Source organism: Geotrypetes seraphini, chromosome 6 (assembly GCF_902459505.1).
Source record: "Geotrypetes seraphini chromosome 6, aGeoSer1.1, whole genome shotgun sequence".
NCBI lineage: Eukaryota > Metazoa > Chordata > Amphibia > Gymnophiona > Dermophiidae > Geotrypetes > Geotrypetes seraphini.
The window spans coordinates 4,547,114-4,572,288 of NC_047089.1; the positions used below are offsets into that span (position 1 = coordinate 4,547,114).

General features: G+C 45.6%; 1 protein-coding gene across 5 annotated transcripts in view; it reads left to right on the top strand.

The window, feature by feature from the left end:
• The first annotated feature begins 1,533 nt into the window (after positions 1-1,533).
• Positions 1,534-25,175, top strand: part of NUP98 (nucleoporin 98 and 96 precursor) — a 330,912-nt gene continuing 307,270 nt past the window's right edge. For 3 of the 5 annotated variants that reach the window (XM_033947374.1, XM_033947378.1, XM_033947379.1), the window contains exon 1: positions 1,534-1,685. The gene's annotated coding sequence lies outside the window, so the exon portion shown is untranslated. Of the gene's footprint in view, positions 1,686-13,838; positions 13,914-24,985; positions 25,008-25,175 lie in introns of those variants that run through there. The other 2 variants (XM_033947376.1, XM_033947377.1) reach the window with 2 other exon arrangements.

Consider the following 25,175-nt stretch of genomic DNA (forward strand, 5'->3'; position numbering starts at 1 on the left):
TTTTTTTGAGGATGTTTGTGGTGTTTTATTATTCCATTAAAAAATTAGCCATTAATTTTTCCAAAGATTTGTAAAAGGTAAAAGGGAATAATATTGGAAACATTTTCAAAATGTATATTTTGGGAACTATTGTCATTTTTAGAGTCTAATCTTCCCCACCATTACAAATGCAGAGGTAACCAAGAATTCATAGTTGTTTTTACTTTATCCATAATTTTGGTCATGTTGAGTTTAGAATATGAAGTTAGGTCATTGTCAGAATACAAACCAAGATATTTAATATTTTTAACTCGTGTAAAAGGACAGTTGGGTATACTGACAGGGAGACCAGTAATTGTTAAATGGCAGTAATTCTGTTTTGTCCCAGTTCACTTTGTAATCTGAAATTTGAGAAAAAGAGGAAATACCCTCGTATTATTTCAATAAGTTCTATTAGAGAACTTTGTGGGTTGGATAAATATAATAAAATGTCATTTGCATTAGCAGATAATTTGAATTCTATATCATTGACTCCTTGAAACATTCAGGGCTCCTTTTACTAAGGTGCACTAGCGTTTTTAGCGCGTGCTAACCCCGTGCTATGTGCCAAAAACTAACACCAGCTCAATGGAGGCGTTAGCTTTTAGTGCACACTTAAAACCGCTAACGCAGCTTAGTAAAAGGAGCCCTCAGTTCATTTGTGATACATTTTCCCTATCACTGGAAAGTTTTGCTTGTTTTCTTTGTTCTGCTACTTTTCTGGTTTCTTCTGAGATCCAATGCAATTTCTTGGCTTTCTTTCTCTTCTGGAATGTTTTTTTTTTTAGCTTTGTCACTAGTTATGGTAATTCCATAGCTCTTTGGACTCTATCCCCCTCTTCTATTAAACTGTGCTAGCAGTTTTTAGTGCAGAGAGCCACGCTGAATGGCCCACGCTCATAGGAACTCTATGAGTGTCGGGGGCAGTGCGTCTCCCCGCGCTAGAAAACTGCTAGCGTAGTTTAATAGAAGAGGCCTTATGTCTCCTGTATCAAGACAGGCAAATCTGTTGTCTAGTTTTATCCAATAGTCTGATGGAATATTTTCAGTTTTGTGGGATCAGACTGGGTGGGCCACTTTGATGTCCTTTTCTGTATCTTTCCAACTAAGCCATAAGAACACAAGAATTGCCCTACTGGGACAAACCGAAGGTCCATGTGGTCAACCCAGGTGCCAAGTAGTAAAACAGATTTGATGCTGCTTATCCTGGGACTAAGGAGTGCATTTCCCCAAGTGCATGTCAATAATGGCCTATGGACTTGTCTTTTAGGAAATTATCCCAACTTTGTTAAGCTGATTGCATCACATTCTCCGGCAACAAATTCCAGGTGTGTTTGAAATCTACTACTACTATGAATTATTTCTATGGCGCTGCACAGAGTCCCTGCTCCAAAGAGCTTCAAGACTCGCCTCCAGGGGCTGAAGTGACACCCGCGTCCCAGGGGCCGCTTTCCTGGCCTCACCCCAGGAGGCGGGACGCTGCGCTTTGAAATTGCCCGCCAATCGCCGCGGGCCGCTCTGAGCGACAGCCCGGCCGTCCAATGGGGAGAGACGCGGAACAGACGTCAGGGGCGCCCGAGCGTCGCCTGCGTCCCGTCGGTCGGTGGGTGACGCAGTTTCCTTCTGTGGCCGCGCGGGCTGGCGGCGCTGCTCGGAGCCGGTGCGAGGTGAGTCGTCGCCCGCCACTTTGTGGGCGCCCGACTTGAATCCGTCGGGGGGTTGGGGGCGGGGGAGCCGCGTTGCGACCGATGTTCAGACTCGAGACTGACACGGGACGAACGAGCGCTTAGGAGTGGGAGCGTGGCCAGGTGAGGCGCGAGGAGGGAGGGGCGCGAGACCCGACTGTGCCCCTCCCCCCCCCGTGTCATTCTCCACTTCACACAGCCCCTTCGTTGACGTGTGGCCTGAGGCCGAGCAAAGCGGCCACTCGGCAGAGCAGCTCTCTCCGTCTGTAGCGGGTGGCGAAGCTGTTCCGTTGCTATTTTTCACCCTCGTTTACAATAGACGTAGTAAAAGGAACCGGGGGGGGGGGAGGGGGGTTCGATGTGAAATGAGTCTAGGGCAGGGGTGTCAAAGTCCCTCCTGGAGGGCCGCAATCCAGTCGGGTTTTCAGGATTTCCCCAATGAATCTGCATGAGATCTATGTACATGTACTGCTTTCAAAGCATAGTCACTGGGGAAATCTTGAAAACCCGACTGGATTGCGGCCTTCCAGGAGGGACTTTGACACCCTTGCTCTATGGCAGTGGTTCCCAACCCTGTCCTGGAGGAACACCAGGCCAATCGGGTTTTCAGGCTAGCCCTAATGAATATGCATGAAGCAAATTTGCATGCCTATCACTTCCATCATATGCAAATCTCTCTCATGCATATTCATTAGGGCTAGCCTGAAAACCCGATTGGCCTGGTGTTCCTCCAGGACAGGGTTGGGAATCACTGCTCTATGGGAACCCTGCAAAAGCAGGGGTGTCAAAGTCCCTTCTCAAGGGCCGCAATCCAGTGAGGTTTTCAGGATTTCCCCAATGATTATGTATGAGATCTATGTGCATGTACTGCTTTCAATGCATAGTCACTTGGGAAATCCTGAAAACCCCACTGGATTGCAGCCCTCAAGGAGGGACTTTGAGATCCCTGGTCTAGGGGAAGGCGGGAGGCCACTCTTGATTGTGTACAGTTGTCCTGGAAAGATGTTGATGCATCCCCTCCCCCCTCCTCCCCTCCCCCCTCCTCCCCTCCCCCCCTCCCCCCACCTCCTTAGGCTGAAAAGGAATTAATTTGAAACTGAGATGCAGGATTTGTTCATTTAGGAAAATATGCTAATTAACCAAAGGAATAATAGAAAACAAATGGTTCTCAGTAGATTTTGCATGTTGGTAGTTTTAGCAATGCTTTTTCTTGCAGCCTCTTCCTGTTAAGCAAAAAAAAAGTATTTGATTAGATCATGAGCATGAAAATGAAAATAATAACAGTTTATATACCGCAGGACTGTGAAGTTCTATGCGTTTACAGTGGTTAAAAGATGTTACAAGTTAAGTAGAATTAACAAGCTTAGAAGCTAGTTATTAACAACGCTAGAGATCAGTTATTGTGGAGTAGGATTGTACAGGTTAGTTGCCTAAATACTTCAGGTGTTTCCTAAATTCCCCATAAGTAGTAGGCGTGAGCAATTGTTCCAGATCTTTGACTCATAATGCCGCTTGATGTGAGAGAAGATGTTGATGGTGGTTTTTAAATTTACATCCTTTAACCGGTGGGGAAACAAAATTCGATTGCAAGTTTGAGAAAGAGAAGAGGTCAGTTATATATTTAGGGGCTAAACCGAATAGTGCCTTAAAGCAAAAGCATCCAAACTTAAACTTCATGCGCACCTCCATCGGTAGCCAATGTAGAAGTTGGTAGGAAGGTGTTATATGATCAAACTTCTTCAACCCAAAAATTAGCTTGACTGCTGCATTTTGCACCAATTGTAATCGCCACATATTCTTCTGGGAAATTGCCAGGTGGGCAATATTGCAATAATCTAGTTGACTCAGTATAAGGGATTGTACTAGGATTCCAAATGATGAGACATCGAAATATGCTTTAATGGACCGAAGCTTCTAGAGAGTAAAAAATCCCTTTCTAACTAAGGAGTCCACCTGGTCTTTCATGGTTAGACTCTGGTCCAGTGTTACACCCAATACATTCTCAAACACATGATGATAGCTCTCAAAACAATGCCGTTCCAAAAGTAGCAATTTCAGAAGACAGAGGCCAAAATGTTGATGCAATCCACATGGACAATGATTGCTGGTTTATGTAACCCACTAGAAAGAACTACTTTGGCCCACTGTTCAAACATCCAAGTTAAATGCAGCTGTTAGATATGAACACAATTCCTCTCCTAAAGGTTCTGTAGGGTTGTCAAAATCTGATTCAATTAGTCATAGTCTTTGATTTTTTTTTCCCCTTAATGTTATGATCTAGCTCCTTATGAAATCCATCTAGGTCTAGAGCTCCCCATCATGGATTTTGATGAAACTTTGCTGAATCTTACATGACACAAATAAACTCTGGAAAAGTTTAAGATCCGCCAGTAGAATACTTGTGGAGATATAGTTCTTTGTTTGATACCATACCACAACCATGTATTTGTTTATTTATTCAGCTTTTCTATACCACTCTCCCAAGGGGGCTCAGAACGGTTTACATTAATTTATTCAGATACTCAAGCATTTTTCCCTGTCTTTCCCAGCAGGCTCACAATCTACCTAATATACCTGGGACATTTCTGCACAATTTTGGCAACTTTAAGTCAAAATATTTTCTTTCCCATTAAAGCAAAACAAATGAAACTTGTCAGTCTTATAGTAACATAGTAAATGATGGCAGATAAAGACCTGAATGGTCCATCCAGTCTGTCCATTAGTTATTCTCGTTAGAAATACAGGGGTACCTTGGTTTGCAAGCATAATTCATTCCAGAAGCATGCTTGTAATCTAAAGCACTCATATATCAAAGCAAATTTCCCCATAGAAAATAATGGAAATTCAGACGATTCGTTCCACAACCCAAAAACTTTAATATAAAATATACTGTACGTGATTAAGTTGTCTCTTCTTTGATATTTCTGGGCCATAGACTTAAAGTTCACCTGGTAATGGCCTAGGTCCCAACTGCTGAAGTTGCCGTCCAAGCTCACTCTAGCCCAGTGATTCCCAACCCTGTCCTGGAGGAACACCAGGCCGATTGAGTTTTCAGGCTAGCCCTAATGAATATGCACGAGAGAGATTTGCATATGATGGAAGTGATAGGCATGCAAATTTGCTTCATGCATATTCATTAGGGCTAGCCTGAAAACCCAATTGGCCTGGTGTTCCTCCAGGACAGGGTTGGGAACCACTGCTCTAGCCTATCCAACCATCCCATTGTTTGCAAGATATCTACCGTAATGTCTTGCCAATAACATCCTCATGTTCCAAATTAGTGGAGCCCTCATTGGTGCCCTCCCCAGTCCATCCTACCTGAAATGCCACTTATGGGACACAAACCGTACAAGTTTGTCTAGTACCGGCCTTAGTTTTTTAATTTATATCATTTGTTTGTTTTCTAATTAGAGATTCTTTGTGTTTATCCCATGCTTTTTTGAATTCCATCACTGTTTTCCTCTCCACCACCTCCCTTGGGAGGGCATTCCAGCCATCCACCACCCTCTATGAAAAAGAATTTCCTAACATTACACCTAAGTCTTCCTCCATGCAACCTCAAGTTATGCCCTCTAGTTTTACCATTTTCCCTTCTCTGGAAAAGATTTGGTTCTATATTAATACCTATAAAACATTTTACAATTATTCAGTGGACCTAATGAGGATAATTTGTGTATCAATTTGAGTCCAACTTTTTTATTTTTTTTTTACAATAAAATAAGCTGTGACTCTTCTTCCAGTGATACATGCTACTAGTGAAGAACTGTCATCAGCATTCAACTCAGTTGTGCCCATTTATATATATCATAAACATTGAAAGATATGTTGTAAGTCTATAGCGTTTTTGTTGAACTTTGACCCTTATTTTCAGATACTGTTTGCTTGGTGTTGAAAAACAAAGCCAACTTTTTCAGGGGTCTAAAACGCTCTTTCTAGTAGTTAGCTTGAAAATGTTTCCAGAATTTTTTTTTTTTTGTAAAAGCTGGTTAAAAATACCCAATTTTTGACACTTATTGAAAAAAAACATAGGACTGTTTGGACTCCTCAAAAATTGCATGTGGCTGGTTTTACTCCCTCAAATAAATGTTGGAATTGTAAATCATTACCAGGTACCTTGCTACATATGGTATTTGAATGTTCCTCATTAAAACGATTTTGGACAGATGTCTGGTCCATTTTCTAATTAATATTCCAATTACATTCTGATTTATCTTCAGATATCATAATACTAAAATCAGAGGTTCCCTCCATTACTATTTCTAGACCTCAATATTCTTTATTTGATACACTCCTTATTATTGCGTTAAGACTTATACTTTCTAACTGGAAATCTTTTGACTCGCTTTCTGTTCATTTTTGGTTCCAATCGGTCTTATTACAACATAAACGCGAGTTATTGATCTCCTCCGAAATGCCTCTTTCTGCTAATGTTCACACTAAATGGGCCGCTTTTACAGATTATTTGGACTCTCTTTGAGAACTCAATACATCTGAGTATATGACTGCTCTCTTTTTCAACTTTCTTCCTCTTTTCTTCCTTCTCTTCTTTTTCTCTTTGGCCTCTGGGGGATCTCTCTTTTTCCTTCTCCCCTTTTTCCCTTTTTTCTTTCCCCTGATTTAAGATCCTCTTCCTCCCCTTCGGCTTTTTCTTTATCACTCTCTCCTCTCCCTTTCTTTCCTCTTCCCCTTTTTATCACTCTCCTCCCCTATCTCTTTTTGATTATCACAAGAATCCAATGACAATATTATTGTTATATATATACACATAATGTTTTCCTTTATATATATTTCTAGAATTCTTTTGTCTTGATTATGGTAACCATTTATTGTTGACCTGTTTTGTTTATTTTTTATTTCTGTATTTTTGAAAATCTTCAATAAATTTTCAAGGAAAAAAAAGAAAAAAAACAAGCTTTAAATTGAAACCATAAAGTAATAAGATTTGCTTAATAAGTTGAAATTGTATATTTGAGAACAAAGTCATGTCACAAAATAACAAACAAGATTTTACAGGGATGCTTCATTATTACAGGAGCCACAGAAGGCTAAACTTTGAAATATTTTATTAAAGCACAGTCCATTTTTTGGGCCCGCTTTGAAATCTGCATTAGTTCCATTGACTAGGTCATAAAGGGGTCTTTTACTAAGGCGTGCTAGCCAATTTAGCACGCGCTAAATGCTAACGTGTCCATAGAATATAATTTAACGCTAGTGCGCCTTAGTAAAAGACAACCCAAAAGTTGTATAAGATTGCCAAGTTTCATTTGTTTTGCTTTAATGGGCTAAGAAATATTTTGACTTAAAGTTGCCAAAGTTAGAAACATAGAAGATGACGGCAGAAAAGGGCTACAGCCCATCAAGTCTGCCCACTCTGCTTACCCACCCCCTGTCTATGCCCTAATGACCCAATTTCCTTATCTTGACCCTCGTAGGGATCCCACATGGGTATCCCATTTATTCTTAAAGTCTGGCACGCTGTCTGCCTCGATCACCTGTACTGGAAGCTTGTTCCAATGATCAACCACTCTCTCTGTGAAGAAATACTTTCTGGTGTCGCCATGAAATTTTCCGCCCCTGAGTTTGAGCAGGTGCCCTCTTGTGGCCGAGGGTCCCTTGAGAAAGAAAATATCATCTTCCACTTCGACACGTCCTGTGAGGTACTTAAATGTTTCGATCATGTCTCCCCTCTCCCTACATTCCTCGAGAGTGTAGAGCTGCAATTTGTTCAGTCTCTCTTCATACGAGAAACCCTTGTGCAGGGATGCTGTATTTATGCTCATGGTATTGTATTAAACAAAGAGCTATATCTCCACAAGTTTTCCACTGGCAGATCTTAAACTTTACCAGAGTTCATTTACCAGTGCACAAAGTTTCCTCAAAATCCGTGATGGTGAGGTGGAGAGCCCTAGAGCAGTGGTTCCTAACCCTGACCTGGAGGACCACCAAGCCAATCGGGTTTTCAGGATGGCCCTAATGAATATGCATGGAGCAGAATTGCATGGCTCTCACTTCCATTATATACAAATCTCTCTCATGCATATTCATTAGGGCTAGCCTGAAAACCCGATTGGCCTGGTGGTCCTCCAGGACAGGGTTGGGAACCACTGCCCTAGACCACTTGACACGGAATGAATGACCCCTTGGAAAGTGGACTAAGGTGGCTACCACACCATTTCACTCCAGTTTGTTTTAAATTCACCACTTAGTAGCTTCATTGCATGACCCCTAGCACTCTAGTGTTAAGTGATTCATATCTTCCCATTCCAATCCACTTAGTATTTTTTAGACCTCTATTATATCTTTGCCTTGTGTTCTCCAAGCTGAAGAGCCTTTCCTCATAGGGAAGTCATCCCATCCCGTTTATCATTTGTCACCTTTTTCTGAACTGAACTCTGATGACTTTCTTAAAAGATCAGACTCCTCAGGTGACCCTTGAGGGGAGGAATGCTGGCCTAGTGCCAACCCTCAGTAAGCCTGGTTCTAAGAGAGAGGTTGTAGAGGCTCAGCATTAATGATAGTTTTCACAGCAACCTGTGAACCACTGTCTGGGAAAGGTAAACTTGGGTTTCAGTAGATTATATCATTGTAATTTTATTTTTTAGCTCAACAAAATCAGTTAGGGTGGCAATGGTTTAGCCTTTAGAATCTCTGTTAGGGTTTAATACAAAACAGTTTTTTAGGTTGAATTTCGGGGCATAATTTCAGATTAGGGCACAAGTAGCTGTTGAGGAAAGGCTCTGGTGTTATTTAATGCCTACCTGTTTGCCTTCCCATCCTTAAAGGGCTGTATCTACAAGAGATTCCTTGATAGATCTCTGTCATTCCGAGCAGGCAAATGGAATAAATGTCTAACCACCCTCATTTCTAATTCACCCTCCTACCAAACTTTCAGGAAAGCAATTAAAATCTATCTCTTTGATAAATTCCTCTGACTCTTTCCCTGCCTTGTATCCCTGCCTTGTATCTCTGATATGCCTCTGGATATACCTGACTAATCCCGACTTGCTAAGATAATCTGAATGTCTTGTATGTGACATCGCTGTCTGTGTACAGTCTCTTCCTCTGTAAACCACTCTGAACTGTTGCGGTACTGCGGTATACAAAAATAAAGTTATTATTATTATTCATTCCCTCTCGCCCACCCCAAGGCAGAGCTTTTTGATTTATAGGCTTTACAGCCAACCAGGAAGAGGGCATTACTTTGGTAGGATTTTTCTGCCATTTCTTTATTCTTCCAGGTGTATGTACTTCTGCACTATGGTATGGTTGGAAAACATTGTATCACCAAAGCTGCTGTTCAGGTTACAACTTCTGTCTCTGTGTAGACAGAAAATGTTACTTAGGCAGAGGGAGTGGTTCCAGTGTATAAGCTGTCTTCAGCTTGACTCTCATGAAAGAAGTAAAGGAACTGAGAGGAGGTGTCAAGCCTCTGTGAGAATGAGAGGTACATTGATGAAATGGTTCTTAAAGCTTTGGGGAAGAAGGACTCAGATTACGGAATACTGCAAGGTTGGTATTGGTACTGTGTCTCCCCCCCCCCCCTTGAACTGAAGAACCGGTATGCTGTCCCGGAAGTGGAGGAGAGGAAGGACCAAAGCTTGAAATCCCAAAAATTACTGTATACCATACATGATGTCATGCGAGGTATGCTATCTGCCTGGTGCCAAAATCCAAGATGTTACGGAGAGCTTGCCGAGACTCATCAAGCCTGATGACTATTATCCGATGCTGCTCATTCATGTTGGCACTAACAATACTACCAGGTACCCCTGTGAACATATCAAAAGCGACTTTGTGGCTCTGGGAGAGAAGGTGAAGCAGTCAAGCTCGCATCCTGGAGATGACATGGCTACGTGGATGGTGTCGCGAGCATTTTGGCTACTGGACCATGGGATGATTTTCCAAGCCTGCTGATCAGGGATGGTGTGCATCTATTGAAGAAGGGAAGAAGTGTCTTCTGCAACAGGCAGGCTAATCTACTGAAGAAGGCTTTAAACTAGAAATGATGGGGCAGGGTCATCAAAGCTCCCAGGTGAGTATAAGCCATCATGTAGGTAAATCACTGAATAGCTCTACACGGATGGGAAAAGGGGGCAATGTCTGGAAAGCAGTATACAATATACTAATGCTCGAAGTATGGGAAACAAGATTCTGATTCTAGAAGCTGTGATGGAAGAAGAGGAGTTAGATATAGTGGCGATCACAGAGACATGGTTCAAAGAGAACCATGACTGGGATGTAGTTTTACTGGGCTATAATCTGTTCAGGAAAGACAGGGTAGGAAGAAAAGGAGGAGGAGGAGGGTTAAAGATCATATTTAAAGTCATATAACTGCAGGATCTGCTGGGCAAGGAAGAGGTAAAGTTGATCAATTTGGAAAGAGGGAATGATGAATATCTTTACATCTGTGTGATATACAGGCATCCTTCACAGAAGGAACAAGTAGATAGAGATTTAATAGTAGACATTCAGAATGTATCTAAAAAAGGTAAAGCCTTACTAATAGGTGATGGGGTATCCCTATTGCAGAGTCTTCTAGAAGTAGGGAGAGTCTGGATTTTCTACAAGGAGAACTGTTCCAGCAGTTGGTAATAGAACACACGCGGGGATGGGGTCATACTGGACTTCGTGCTTACAAACGAGGAAAGTGTTTGCTGATGCTCACGCAGAGTCGTGGCAGGGGAGGGCTGGCACTGCTGGATCTTAGATTTAAAAAATGCCTTATAGTGATGATGTCAAATATCTTAACACCGTAAAAATCACAGAGTCACAGCAATATAGTTCATATAATCTTGAAGCTTAATCTTTATGAGGACCAAATGGGGTATCAGACAGCCCGACAAACAGCTTAGTTTGAAGGGAGAGATTCTTCATTTGCCCCGCGGTACCTCCTCCTCCATACTTCTTATTTTTTACTATTTTTTCTAAATTACTTGTTCTTCTCAGTGATGATTATCTTATCATTTCATATACTTTTGACTTATTAATTAAAGTTACTTAGCTTTCAGCCTTGAAGTCATTCCCCTGAACGCCAATGCGTTTCGAGTATCTTTGTCAAGGCGACATGGGAAAGTTATTTTGTGGACATACACAGCGTACCGCCAACCGACTTGTTTGCTTTTCCAAGTCGGTTGGCGGTACGCTGTGTATGTCCACAAAATAACTTCCCCATGTCGCCTTGACAAAGATACTCGAAACACGTTAGCGTTCAGGGGAATGACTTCAAGGCTGAAAGCTAAGTAACTTTAATTAATAAGTCAAAAGTATATGAAATTATAAGATAATCATCACTGAGAAGAACAAATAATTTAGAAAAAATAGTAAAAAATAAGAAGTATGGAGGAGGAGGTACCGCGGGGCAAATGAAGAATCTCTCCCTTCAAACTAAGCTGTTTGTCGGGCTGTCTGATACCCCATTTGGTCCTCATAAAGATTAAGCTTCAAGATTATATGAACTATATTGCTGTGACTCTGGGATCTTAGATTATACAATGTGGCTGCCCTGATGAGATGGGTACATTAACTTTTTACCCTACATTTTCGCTTTGTGCCAGCAGGCTTCCTGAATTATTGGGTGGCTCTGCACCGTTCGTTGGCGCCCTTGCACAGGGATTAACTCGGTGTGGCTGGACCCCCCCGATGGTGGGTGCTCTTATGGTGGAGGAAGAGAGTTGGCGGGAGCCAGAGGAATTGGGCTTTCTGCTGATTTGTGGTAATCCCGAGTTCCCGCCGGGATTGGGTAGGACATGGATGTGGAACGGTTTGGCATAGGTTGCTGTATGGGGCGTGTTTGTCTCTCAGATAGTACTCCCTTCGTTTTTCCCTATTATGACGAGCTCCACTGCCAATGGTCAGTACCAACGATGCTGTGTTTTGCTTACCTGCAGCTGTGCCATTATTATCTGACCAAACACTGGTATAGTCCATTGGGTGGCCATTTCCTAAAGGTGGATTAACTCTTTATTGTCCCTTCCTCCTACATTCAATTCTCTTTCCATTTGGTATGGGCTGGCATGGGTGGAGCGAGCAGATTCTCAGTTGCCCAAATTAGCTTCTAAGTGGTCCCTAGAGCTGGGGGAGCCGGTTAGCCTTGAGTTTCTCACTGCTTGTTTTGCTAACATAGTGTGGGGGACCAGCAATGCCCAACTGCAGGAACTAAAATTTAAATTACTGCACCGTACTTATTTTACTAGGTCCCGGGGAGTCAGGGCGGGTCTCTGGGAATCTGAAGAATGTGTGAAATGTAAGTGCATGAGGGGATCATTGGTGCATATATTCATTGAATGTCCTATGCTGAGTGGTTATTGGAATGGGATATTGGAGTTCCTGACCAAGATCTTGGGGGTGTCTCTGCAGTGGTCCTATATGATCTTGGTACTGGGGCATGAGGAGGAGGTGTTGGATCAGGGGCTGATGATTGCGCACTGACGCTTTCTGTATATTGCTCTTTTAATGGCTAAGTGGAGAGTGCTTTGGCTGTGGATGGACGAGGCAGCTCCTGAGGTGGTGGGATGGGAGTGATCTCTTAGGGAAGTGGCTCTTTGGGAACTGCACAGTGTGGGTGCAGGAATGCAGGGGCCCAACACGCTATACAGGTCACTATGGGAGGCAGTGATAGCTGTGGTGCACATTGTGTGAGGAGGGATTATTCCTTTTATCTTTTTCTGCTGTTTCCAGTCACTCGGGGGGGGGGGGGGGGGCTGGTGGAGTGTGGCATGTTTGGGGTGAAAAACTTTGGGGGAGGGATCAAAACTGCACTGTTGTTCTGTTCACTGTATTTGTTCCGATGGGAGCCGCCTCTGTTCTGGGGGTCTTCTGGTTCTCGTTTGTGTATCCCAATGGGGCTCGTCCTGTGTATTTCCTTGTTGAGCTGTAGTTGTATATTTTGTTATGTCTGCTTGCTTTTTGAATAAAAATATTTCAAACAAAAAAAAAATAAAAAGAAAGCATTTAAGGTTTCCTTTAAAATCTAGATTAGTTTTTTCTCTCAAGTGTATAGGTAGCGAGTTCTATATATGAGAAGCTGTCACAGAAAAGATTGTATCCTGTCGTGTTAATAATTCTTAAGGAAGGAACAGTAAGTAAATGTTTGTCATCGGATCTTAATGATCTAGAGATGAAGCATGAGGGTGCTCTTGACATTTAAACTTTGAAGGTTGGTAAGGCAATTTTGTATGCTGTTCAACTGATGTACATTCTTTAAGAGTGGTGTTACATGATCGAATTTCCTCTTATTGGCGATAATGTTTATTACAGTAATTTGAATAATCTGAAGACTTAATTCTCTTTGCGTGATTCCCTTGTATAATTAATTGCAATAATCAAGTTTTGATCTAATCAGAGAATGAATTAAGAGTATTTAGCGAAGATTTGTCCAAAGTTGGAAATAAGGTGTCTTAGAAGTTCTATCCAGTGGTGAGGATGTTTCCTATGTAAGCTTCCATGCTCCCCATACACACACTTCTTGAAGGGTGATTAACTGTACAGTTATGAATGATGGGAGTGAAGGCATTTTTAATCTTTTGGAAAGGAACATATCTATAGAAAACTTAGTTTTTTAAGGGTTTCAACTGCTTGATGTGTGGGTGTCTGAAAAATAATTTGGACCATTATGACATACAAACTTGAGTCATATTAGTAGCTTGAGATATCCAGAAATGTAGCTGATCTGTCTGAATGCTGCATCCTACTTAATGAAATATATTCCTTAGCTGTCAAGACTGAAAGAACATCCAGACTTCCTCAAATTTTCTGAAAATCTCCAAATGCAAAAGGAAGAATTTTACAAGAAGCTTACTGATGAGTGCATGTGTGTTAAGGCTAAGGAAGTAAAACATGTATAGTGATTGCAATGCAGGTCGTGTTGCAGGAATGGCTTAAGGCAAGTATGTGGGAAAAGGGAGACTAGGTTGAAGCCCGTCTGTAAAACCTGAATGCTCTCTGGCAGGCATATCTGTTTAAAATCAGACAGGAACTTCCTTTTCTCATCACACCTATGCCATACTTGTTTGGTTTGGCTTGATTGGTGTGATAAAGTAACATTAGCAGAAAATGCTTTAGGACTCCTGTTTCAAAGCAGTTTGAGGCTTTCCAGCTTTAATTTGTTTAGTCCTCAACTCATCCCTCTTTGCACAGGTATGATAGACTTGAAAAGATTGCTGTGGGAGTCTCCAGTTATTCCTTAGGCATAGGATACAAATGCTCCTGAAAGTAAGTTATTTTGAATACTAAGTAATTACCGTAGTAATTGCAGTAGTCTGTGTTTAAATTTGTTTTCAGGTAAATCAGAAATTTGAAATATAAAGTATGAGTGTTACATAGTTGCTGTGTGCAACAATTTTCCTTCCTTCTCTCCCCAACCCCACTCACAACTTGTTCTCTCCCCATGCCCCATTTTCCCCTCTCATCCACACCATGTCCATATCACTCTCGCTCATCCTGCAACAATTTTCCTTTCTTCCTTTCCTCCTTCCAACCCCATTCACAACTAATATGTGTTCTCCCCATGCACCATCTCACCCTCCCCTCCAGCGTGCAACACCTTTTCTTTCGTTCCCCTTCTCCTTCAAGTCCAGCAGCAATTTCCCTTCCCCTCCCCTTCTGCCAGGTCCAGCAGCACCTCTTCTCCCTTCTCTTTCCTTCCCCTATCCCTTGTCTAGCAGCAGTATCCCTTCTCCCTGTCTTGCAGTACATCTCCTCTCCCTAGCAGCAGCTCACTGCGTGCGTTTAACTTCCCCACACAGCTGCCACTAGCATTAGTTTAGCCATGGTTCCATCAGACAACTTAAGTTAAAAGCACACGGTAAGCTGCTGCTAGGAAGAGGAGAAGCACTGCTGAGCCAGCAATTCCATCAGGCAGTCTCGGGGCCTTTGCTAGACCGATCGGCCTCTGATGATGCAATTTCCTCTTTCGTCTGAGGTGAGATGGCCTATCTATTAGACAAACATGGTTTTTTTCTGTTATATAGAAGTTTCTGGACCCCTGTTCGTTTACAAAAATTAGATGGTTCTAAATCTAATAGATGCTGTCATCTGGACATAGGGACATTGCATCATCTATTGTTCTATTGTCCTTTGATACTCAATTTTTGGAGGTCAATTTGGGGACAAATTAATTCCATTCTGGAGTCGTCGATTCCATTGACATACGAGGTTGTCATATGTGGGACATCAGTGTTCTCCCCAGAAATTTTTTCCAGCCGGGTGGCATGAAAAAGTAGCCGGGTGGGGCAGGGAAATTTGGTAGTGGAGAAAATTAAATGTATACTATTTTTATTAGTTAATTATTATTATTTTCCAATGCTCGATATGACTTCCTTTTTTAAGGTTTGACACTTGTGCCAGAATATTTTTACTAAATCTAAGAAGTATCCAATTCTAGAACTGAATAATTAGATATTCACCCTCTTTCAAATGGTATAGAGGTTTAAAAAAGGGAAATGTGTTAATGAAGTCATTAGGTTCAATCTAACCATTTATTTTTGCATGAATTTAAACAACTAAAAAAAAAAAGATAAATATAGCTCATCCAGTCATACAAGAAATGGCTGTACACCACCTCTAATAATGTTTTGATCACTAGATTCCTTCCTGAGGTCTCACTGAGGATATGAAATAGATGCTATCCCCACTTCCAGACCTCTTCCACATAATTTATGGAGAGGTGTTACTGAGCCTTGAAGGGTACCTGTGTGATTGATCTTTATCTGCTTCTTTTTTATTTTGCTATAGTGCAAAGTAAGAGCTAGGGCAAAACAGTATAGGTAAAGATGCAGGTAATAATTAGCAATGTATTAAAAATATTATTTTATTTTTATTTGCTTATAATGTCATTTGAAAGCTGCTTGATGATAATACAACTTTAATTTAATTCTTTATAATGTGTGTGTCTGTGTGTTGGGGGGGACAACACCTACGTCAACAGTAAAGTTAGAATAGGGTCATTAAATCCAGTGGTGTACCTAGTATATATGACAGCCAGTGCTAATCATTTTTTTAACAACCCCCTCATCTATATAAAAAAATATATTTTTAGTAATAATCCATGAGTCACACAATAAGGGTGCATCTAGGAAAAGGCAGCATCTTAAACACTGCAGTGAGCACTAGAACACCAACACATGCATTGTAAAACTAAACAAACCAGATCCTACACAGACAATTGATCCTGTAGTCGATGCTAACAGAAAGCCATGTCCTTTTCATACACACCCTCGCCCAATATGGACTAATCACAAACTAAAAATAGAAATATGTAGAAACCAGACTCTTCATACAATGAAACACCACAGAAACAGTGACACATGTCCCCTAATACTGTGCAAAATATAAAGACAGTAGATGTAAATTTGAAAAAAAACTTCTACATAAGTCACCACTTTACAAATTAACAAATAGAAATAAAACAAATAATGAGAAATATGAAAATACCATTTTATTGGACTAATCCATTTTTCAATTAGCTTTCAGAGGCCAAATCTTTCTTCAAGACAGTACAGTATACAGCTGTTATGGTATCCTGTCCTGATCTGAGGAAAGGGGTTTAGTCCCCCCCAAAAATTGCCTTATTTCCATTTCCTATTGATAAATTTTAATCAATACAGTTACAATACTACTTGATTCTACGTAAAGCAAAAAAAATATTTTTTTCTACCTTTTGTCGTTTCTGCTTTAGTCATCTTCTCTTCACTCTCTTCTTTCTATTCAGCATTTGTCCTCACTCCCTTCCATGCAACATCTGTCCTCTCTCTTTGCCCCTTCCACCCAGCCTCTACCCTCTCTCTACCCCTTCCATCTACTGTCCACCCTATCTCTGCCCCTTGCATCCACTGTCCACTCTTTCTGCCTTTTCCATCCAGTGTCTGTCCTCTCTCTGTTCCATGTGGTATCTTCCCTCTTTCTATGTCTCTTCAGTAAACTTTATATCCTGTGCCCTTTCTCTCCTTTGTACATGATTTATTTCAGCTTCAACCCCTCTCCATTTTTTGTCTCCACCCCTCCCCTATGCTCTGGCATCTCTCTTTTCTCCTTTCCTTCCTTGCCACTCCACCCCATGGTCTGACATCTCTATCTCCTTCCCTTCTCTCCCCCCCTCTCCAGTATCTGCCTCTCTCTTTCTCTCCGTCTTTCTTCTGTGAGGAGATCATGTTGATCTTGAACACTGAATAATTCTTCCATATTCCCCATATCACTGTACTGTTGCTTTGGCACTACTACATGGGTAATAGTAAATTCATTATGCATCAGCTTTCCACACAGAATGCCACAAGTCTCTATTTCTTGTGCTGTGTTTACATCTGCCAGCAGCAGAAACTTGTGAGACAGATCCCTTGGCAATACTACACTTCGGAGCCCTTTGACCATCTGGTTCTGTATGGCTGCAGGCTTTAAAGCTCTGTTTACTGGAGGAGACTGTCCAGCATACATAGTTGTATCACTCTTAAGGATCTGATCAGAGATTACATTAGACAAGGTGGTATTTTTAGGCATGGAAAAACAGGACATGTTCTCCTCAATCTGCTCAGATGCCCTTTAATGTTCGTCTGATCTCAGGCTAAATCTTGCCTCCTGAGCTATCTTCAAAGGAGAGCGGAGTGAGAGCCATATCGGCAGTGAGATCCGTTTTGGGTCGCATGTTGTGCAGGGCTGGACTAAGGCAAGTTGTAAGCTTCCTTCCATCGCTGACCTATCTTCCATAAGTCAACAACGGAAGGAAGCTTACAACTCGCTGCTCTTGCTTGCTTCGGGCCTTCCTCGTTGCCGGGTCCTGCCTTTACGGAAACAGAAAGTAGGCAAGACCCGGCAGCGAAGAAAGCCCGAAGCAAGCAAGTGCAAGTTGTAAGCTGACCTGTCTCCTATAGCGAACCCATGCTCCAGGGCGTGTGCATGCCGACTTCCCTTCTCTTCCCCCCTCGGGACGTGACTTCCGGTTTCGGAGGGAAGCGGCATGCACGTTAGAGCCCCGGAGCATGGGTTCAAGTCGCTTGCTAGCGTTAAAAACTAAAAAAAAAAAAAAAAAAGTCAGGCTCCTGCGATTCAGGCTGTGCCGAGTCAGCCCGGTAAATCTCCAAGCCGATGAGAAGGTTTTTAAAAAAAAAAATGTTGAGCAGAAGGCGGCAGCAGCAGCAGGATTGGCGATCGAGATTACAGCCGGGCGCTCATCTAAATTAGCTGGGCGGAGTGCCTGGCTGAAAGGCCCTGGGAAGAACACTGGACATTATTGCATATTAAACTCTCCATGGACCACTATAAATGCCGGCTTTTCCTAATTATGACCAGGATAGCCATGCAAATGGTAATTCATAATTGGAAAAATTATGATCGCCTCAATTTTCCTTTTTGGTAGGCGAATTTATGCTCAAGTTATAGGTATGAGAAAATGAATGCTGATTTGTTGGGGCATAGCAATTTTTATCCCAGGACAAGCAGGCATGATATTCTCACATGTGGGTGACGTCATCTACGGAGCCCCAGCGCGGACAGCTTTTCAAGCAAACTTGCTAGAAGTTTCAAGTTTGCACACTGCACCACGCATGTGCTAGCCTTCTTGCCACTAGAGGGCGCATCCCCACCTCGTGGTCCTCAGTTCTTTTTCATCCGCGGAGCCAGAAGCCCTGTGGAGAAATTGTGCTAAATTTGCCTTCTGTCGCCGCGGCTGTGTGGGGTTTTTCGCACGGTCGCTGCGTTTTTTCGTCTCTTTTTGCTTTGTTTCTTTCTTTTTCAAAAAAAAAAAAAAAAAAAAAAACTTCGTATTCGTTACTACCGGGGGCTCCCGGTAGCCGTGGCCGAGGAACCTCGCTTGTTCCCGGCTCGCTTGTGGGCCCATGTCCCGGCCCGTAACGGGCTTTAAAAAGTGCGGGCGCTGTGAAAGACTCCTTTCTATTACTGACACGCACAGGTGCTGTTTGCGGTGTTTGGGGCCCCAACACCCGACGGCATCCTGCGATAAGTGTGCCACCTTTCAGAAGCGGGCGCTTAAACGCCGAAAGGCCCGCATGGCGGAACTTTTCTCTGTGGAGTCCCCGCCGGGGAAGGCCTCGAGTTCGGCCTCGGCTTCGGCCCCGGCCTTGACCTCGGCCTCGACATCGGCCTCGGCCTCAGCTTCGGGACCGTCGGCGTCGCCTCGGGCCTCGGTGCCTTCGAAGCAGCTGCCCTCTTCCAAGGCCTCGGGTAAGTCTCCGCTTCCCTCCTCAGCTCCATCTAAGAAGCCATCCTCGGGCTCGTCGGCGGGTGGGTCCGCCTCAGTGAAGCCCAAGTTGCCATCGTCCGCTGCCCCGAGGGAATACTCGAGACCGAGGTCGCCCTCTGAGGAGCAGCGGCAGGTCTTGCCGCAGGGGATGTCAATCCCCGTGTTCCAGGAATTGCTCCGGGCGTTGATCGCCTCGGAGCTCACCGGGGCCATTGACCAGCTGCACCAGGCTTCGGCCTCGGCAGCTTCGGCCTCGGAGGCTTCGGCCCCGGTGGCCCCGCAGTTGGCGACCTCGGTCTCGGGTACCGGGGCCTTGGCTCCCGAGGCGCCCACGGCCTCGACCTCGGTGGTTCCCTCGGACCCGGCTTCGCGAGATCCGCCGGAGCGTAGTGTGCGGCCGAAGGACAAGGGGCGCCGAGTACGAAGACTTTCGTCCTCGTCCTCGGGGTCCTCGAGGGGTTCGTCTCCCTCGGGCAGGTCTCGAGCGAGGCGCAAGCCGAGGAAGGCTAAGAGGTCTCGGACCTCGCCTCGGCGGCGTGGTCGCTCGTCACCGGCCAGGGGCGGGGCCTTGCAAGTTCGGGATTTGCGGGTTGATAACCCCATTTTGTTCCGGTCTCCGGCCAGGGAGAGCTCTCGGGCTTCCTCGCCCGGGCCGAAGGGGCGGACCTCGGTGCCTCGGACCCCGGGGGGATCCCCGAGGGGTTCCTCCAGGCGCACCCGGTCTCCGACTCCGTCGAGGTCGCAGGACTGTGTCTCTTTGGGGTCGGGGTCGGGTAGGGAGCCCAGATACTCCAACCAGGCCTCTCCCTTCGGCTCTGCCGGGAAGTCTCGGTCTCCCTCTCCTCCTGCTAAACCCTCGTCCTTTACGAGGTTTGTGCAGGATATGGCTGCGGCTTTGGGTGTTGACTTGTCGGAAGGGTCCACTTACACCAAGGAGTTTTTGGAGGAGCAGGATCTCCCTGCCCCCCCCAGGGAGTCGCCGCGCCTTCCAATTAACAAGGTCCTCTGTCAGACCTTTCTGAGGAATCTTGAGGCTCCATTGACGGTCGCTGTGGTCCCCGCCAAAATGGAGTCTAAGTATCGCACCCTTCCCATCAAAGGGTTTGAGAAGGGCCAACTTTCCCACACTTCGCTTCTGGTGGAATCGGCAGTCAAAAAATCTCAGCCTTCCCGGGTCTCGGCGACGGTCCCGCCTAGTAGGGAGGGCCGGACCCTTGACAAATTTGGGCGCCGTCTCTATGCGAACTCTCTGATGGCGACCAGGGTCCTGAACTACGCCTTCTCGTACTCTTCCTTCCTCCGTACGATGGTGAAGGACCTCCCCTCCTTTCGGGAGGTGATGCCTGAGTCGCATAGGGACCGGTTCGCCACCTTTAGTTCCAACCTGACCCAGCTGCGCCTCTATTTATTCCACGCGATTTATGATGCATTTGAACTCGCCTCGAGGGTCTCAGCCTGTGCAGTGGCCATGCGCCGGCTGGCGTGGCTCCGTACCCTCGAAATGGAGGCCAATTTGCAGGAACGCCTGGCTAATTTGCCTTGCGTTGGCGTGGAATTGTTTGATGACACTTTGGATGCGGCGACGGAGCGACTTTCCAAACAGGAACGCTCTTTGGCCTCTCTGGTGAAGCCGAAGCCTAAGGCGCCTGCTCAGCGCCCTTTCAGGCAGCCTCCGAGGAGATACCCTCAGAAGTCCACACCGGCCTTCTCCAGACCGCCCCCTCGAAGACAGCCCCAGCAGAGTAGAGGCGGCCCCTCTAAACCTGCCGCGCAGGGGGCCGCCAAGGCCGCGCCGTCCTTTTGACGGGATAGGCGGTTGGGGGCGGGCCCCCACCGCAATATCGAGCCACCCCCTCCCCATCGGGGGTCGGCTGACGGCCTTTGCCGGGGCCTGGTCGGTGATCACGTCGGACGCCTGGGTGCTCGGGATAATCTCAGACGGCTATTCGTTGAACTTCTCCTGTCCGCCTCCGGACTTGCCCCCCGGGGCTTGCCCTCCCAATCGGAACCAGCTGCCCCTTCTCCTGGAGGAGGCCAGGGCCTTGTTGAGCCTCAGGGCGGTCGAGGTGGTGCCTCGCGATCAGATGGGCCTGGGATTTTACTCCCGTTACTTTTTGGTCCCCAAAAAGACCGGGGACTTACGCCCCATTTTGGACCTCCGGAAGCTCAACAAGTTCCTGGTCCGAGAGAAGTTCCGTATGTTATCGCTCCCGGTTCTCTATCCTCTTTTGGAGGAGGGGGATTGGATGTGCTCCCTGGACTTGAAGGAAGCTTACACCCATGTTCCGGTGCATCCCGCTTGCCGCAGGTTTTTGCGGTTCCAGGTCGGGGATTTGCACCTGCAGTATCGGGTTCTTCCCTTCGGGCTGGCATCCTCCCCTCGGGTATTCACCAAGTGTATGGTGGTGGTGGCGGCGGCCCTGCGCTCGCGGGGTCTACAGGTCTTTCCCTATCTGGACGATTGGCTGATCAAAGCCCCGTCCAGGGAGGGGGTTATTTTAGCGACCCGACAGACTATCAGTCTTTTACAGGGCCTGGGGTTCGAAGTGAACTTCCCCAAATCTCAATTGCGTCCGGCGCAGTCTCTCCAGTTCATTGGAGCCGTGCTGGACACGGTTCGCCTTCGCGCTTTTCTCCCCCCGCCCCGGCGGGAGACTCTGCTTCGGTGGAGTCGGCATTGTCGAGGGCAGTCGCAGGTGTCGGCCCAGCACATGATGGTTTTGCTGGGTCACATGGCGTCGACGGTTCACGTCACGCCGTTCGCTCGCTTATACCTGAGAATCGCGCAATGGACTCTGGCGTCGCAGTGGCGCCAGGATCGCGATCCGGTGTCTTCCCGGATATCAGTAACTCCTTGTTTACGTCGATCGCTCCGTTGGTGGACCGACTCTTCCAATTTGTCAGGGGGTTTGCTGTTTCGCGTTCCTCCTCACACCAAGGTCTTGACGACGGACTCTTCCGAGTACGCGTGGGGAGCGCACCTGGACGGTCTGAGGACGCAGGCTCTGTGGTCGGCCGAGGACCGTCGGTGCCACATCAATGTGCTGGAGCTTCGCGCCATTTTTCTGGCGGCGCGAGCTTTTGTCCACCTGCTGCACGACCAGGTAGTACTCGTGCGGACGGACAATCAGGTAGCGATGTACTATGTCAACAAGCAGGGGGGTACGGGCTCTTGGCCTCTATGCCAGGAGGCTCTCCGTCTTTGGGACTGGGCAATTTCCCAGAATATCTTTCTGCGGGCGGTCTACATTCAGGGAGAGCAGAACCAGCTTGCAGACAAACTCAGTCGTCTTCTCCAGCCGCACGAATGGTCTCTGAACTCCCGAGTACTTCGCGAGGTTTTCGACCGCTGGGGAACTCCTCAAGTGGATCTGTTTGCCTCTCCGGAGACTCGCAAGTTACCCCTCTATTGCTCTCGGATCTACTCTCCGGATCGTCTCGAAGCGGATGCCTTCCTCCTCGAATGGGAGGGGAGGTTCCTTTATGCGTTTCCACCGTTCCCTCTGATTTTGAGAACGCTGGTTCATCTCAGATCGGCCGGAGCCTCCATGATCCTCATTGCACCTCGGTGGCCAAGGCAGCCCTGGTTCTCCCTACTTCTTCAACTCAGTACCAGGGAACCTCTACTTCTACCGGTGTTTCCCTCTCTGCTGTCTCAGAGTCGGGGTTCGCTGTTGCATCCCAATCTTCAGTCTTTACATCTGACTGCTTGGTTTCTCTCCCTCTGACTTCGGTTCCGGTGTCTCGGGCCGTGAGGGACGTTTTGGAGGCCTCGCGTAAGGTCTCGACTCGGCTTTGCTATACTCAGAAATGGACCAGGTTTTCTTCCTGGTGTTCTTTGAATAGTCTGCAACCAGATTCGGTGCCTGTGGCTTCGCTTCTGGAATATCTTTTGCATTTGTCTGAGTCTGGCCTGAAAACGACTTCCATTCGGGTGCATCTCAGTGCCATTGCAGCATTCCATCGGCATCTTGAGGGTCGTTCTCTCTCTCTTCATCCTCTGGTGACACGTTTCATGAAGGGGCTAGTGAATATCCATCCTCCTCTGAAACCTCCTCCGGTGGTGTGGGATCTTAATGTGGTCTTGGCTCAGCTTATGAAGCCTCCCTTTGAACCCATCGACAAGTCGCATCTTAAGTTTCTTACTTGGAAAGTAGTCTTTTTGATTGCACTCACATCTGCTCGTCGAATCAGTGAGTTACAGTCCTTGGTTGCGGATCCTCCTTTCACGGTCTTTCATCATGATAAGGTGGTTCTCCGCACCCATCCCAAATTTTTACCTAAAGTTGTGTCTGATTTCCACCTCAATCAGTCTATTGTCCTTCCGGTGTTTTTTCCGAAGCCCCATTCTCATCCTGGTGAGGCGGCGCTTCATACCCTTGATTGTAAGAGGGCGTTGGCCTTTTATCTCCAACGCTCCAAGTCTTATCGGAAGGTTCCTCAATTATTTTTGTCCTTTGATCCTAATCGTTTGGGACACCCGGTTTCGAAGCGCACCTTGTCCAACTGGTTAGCTGCTTGCATTTCTTTTTGCTACGCTCAGGCTGGTCTCCCGCTTGCGGGTCGCGTTACGGGTCATAAAGTCCGGGCGATGGCAGCTTCTGTGGCTTTCCTCCGATCTACACCTATGGAGGACATTTGTAAGGCTGCCACTTGGTCTTCGGTTCATACGTTCACCTCTCACTACTGTCTGGATACTTTGTCCAGAAGCGACGGCCGGTTTGGCCAGTCGGTGTTACGTAACCTGTTTTCATAATTTGCCATCCTCCCACCTGCCCTTTTTTGGTTGGCTTGGAGGTCACCCACATGTGAGAATATCATGCCTGCTTGTCCTGGGATAAAGCACAGTTACTTACCGTAACAGGTGTTATCCAGGGACAGCAGGCATATATTCTCACAACCCGCCCACCTCCCCGGGGATGGCTTTCTTTGCTATGTTATGGAACTGAGGACCACGAGGTGGGGATGCGCCCTCTAGTGGCAAGAAGGCTAGCACATGCGTGGTGCAGTGTGCAAACTTGAAACTTCTAGCAAGTTTGCTTGAAAAGCTGTCCGCGCTGGGGCTCCGTAGATGACGTCACCCACATGTGAGAATATATGCCTGCTGTCCCTGGATAACACCTGTTACGGTAAGTAACTGTGCTATTTAAACTGGTTTGGGGCCCGTTGACGTCTTTTATTACTTCATTGTAGTTGTCTTTTATCTTTAATTTATGTTTATTTGAGCACACATCCAGGGGAGGGGGGATGGCCATCTCTTTGCTTTGTCTTAATCCTTGATGAAATATAATGGAAGGAAAGGGGGGATTTATTCTTTATGCATTTATTGATTATGATTATAAGTGTTTAACCTGTTGATTAATGTATATACACGTTTCTGCACTTTTGTTGACCTTAAAAATCAATAAAGATTTATTAAAAGAAAAGGTCCGACGTTGACTGATGGAATCGCCAGCTAAACTAACGCTAGCGGCAGCTGTGTGGGGAAGTTAAAAGCGCACAATGAGCTGCTGCTGCTGTTTGGGGGGGATGGGTTGAGGAGGAAAGCTCGGGAGAGAAAATGAGGAAGGTGGGAGATGCACAATGGCAGATGGGAGACTAACTGCGCCGGCGCTGCATATCCTGCGTTTTAAGAGAAACTGATCTAAACCATCCCAGTCCATCCTTAAGTGAATGGCCATATACGGGACACAGACAGTGCAAGTCTGCCCTGTACTGGCTTTATTTTGTTAATATATACCCATTATTTTCATATTAGAGATCCTCTCTGTTCATACAATGCTTTTTTGAACTCTTGTCACTGCTTTTCTTTCCACCACCTCCCTCGGGATTGCATTTCACCCTCTCCTTAAAGAAGAATTTCCTAACATTACTCTTAAGTCTACCACCCCTCAACCTCAAATTATGCCCTCTGGTTTTATCATTTTCCTTTCTCTGGAAAATATTTTGTTCTTTGTTAATACCTTTCAAGTATTTGAATGTCTGAATCATATCTCCCCTGTCCCTCCTTTCCTCTAGGGTATACATATTCAGGGTTTCCAGTCTCTGGTAGAGCTACTGCCTCTGCACCCAGAGGTTGTGAGATCAAATCGCAGTGCTGCTCCTTGTGATCCTGGGTAAGTCACTTAATCCTCCAGTGCCCACAGCTTTGAATGTTAGCTTTGAAGGCCAAAGCAACAAAAAGGCAATATACAAGTCACCCTTCCCTCTCCTCTCCTCGTACATCTTTTGGTGCAAACCTTCTACTTTTTTTTTGTCGCCTTTCTCTGGACTGCTTCAAGTCT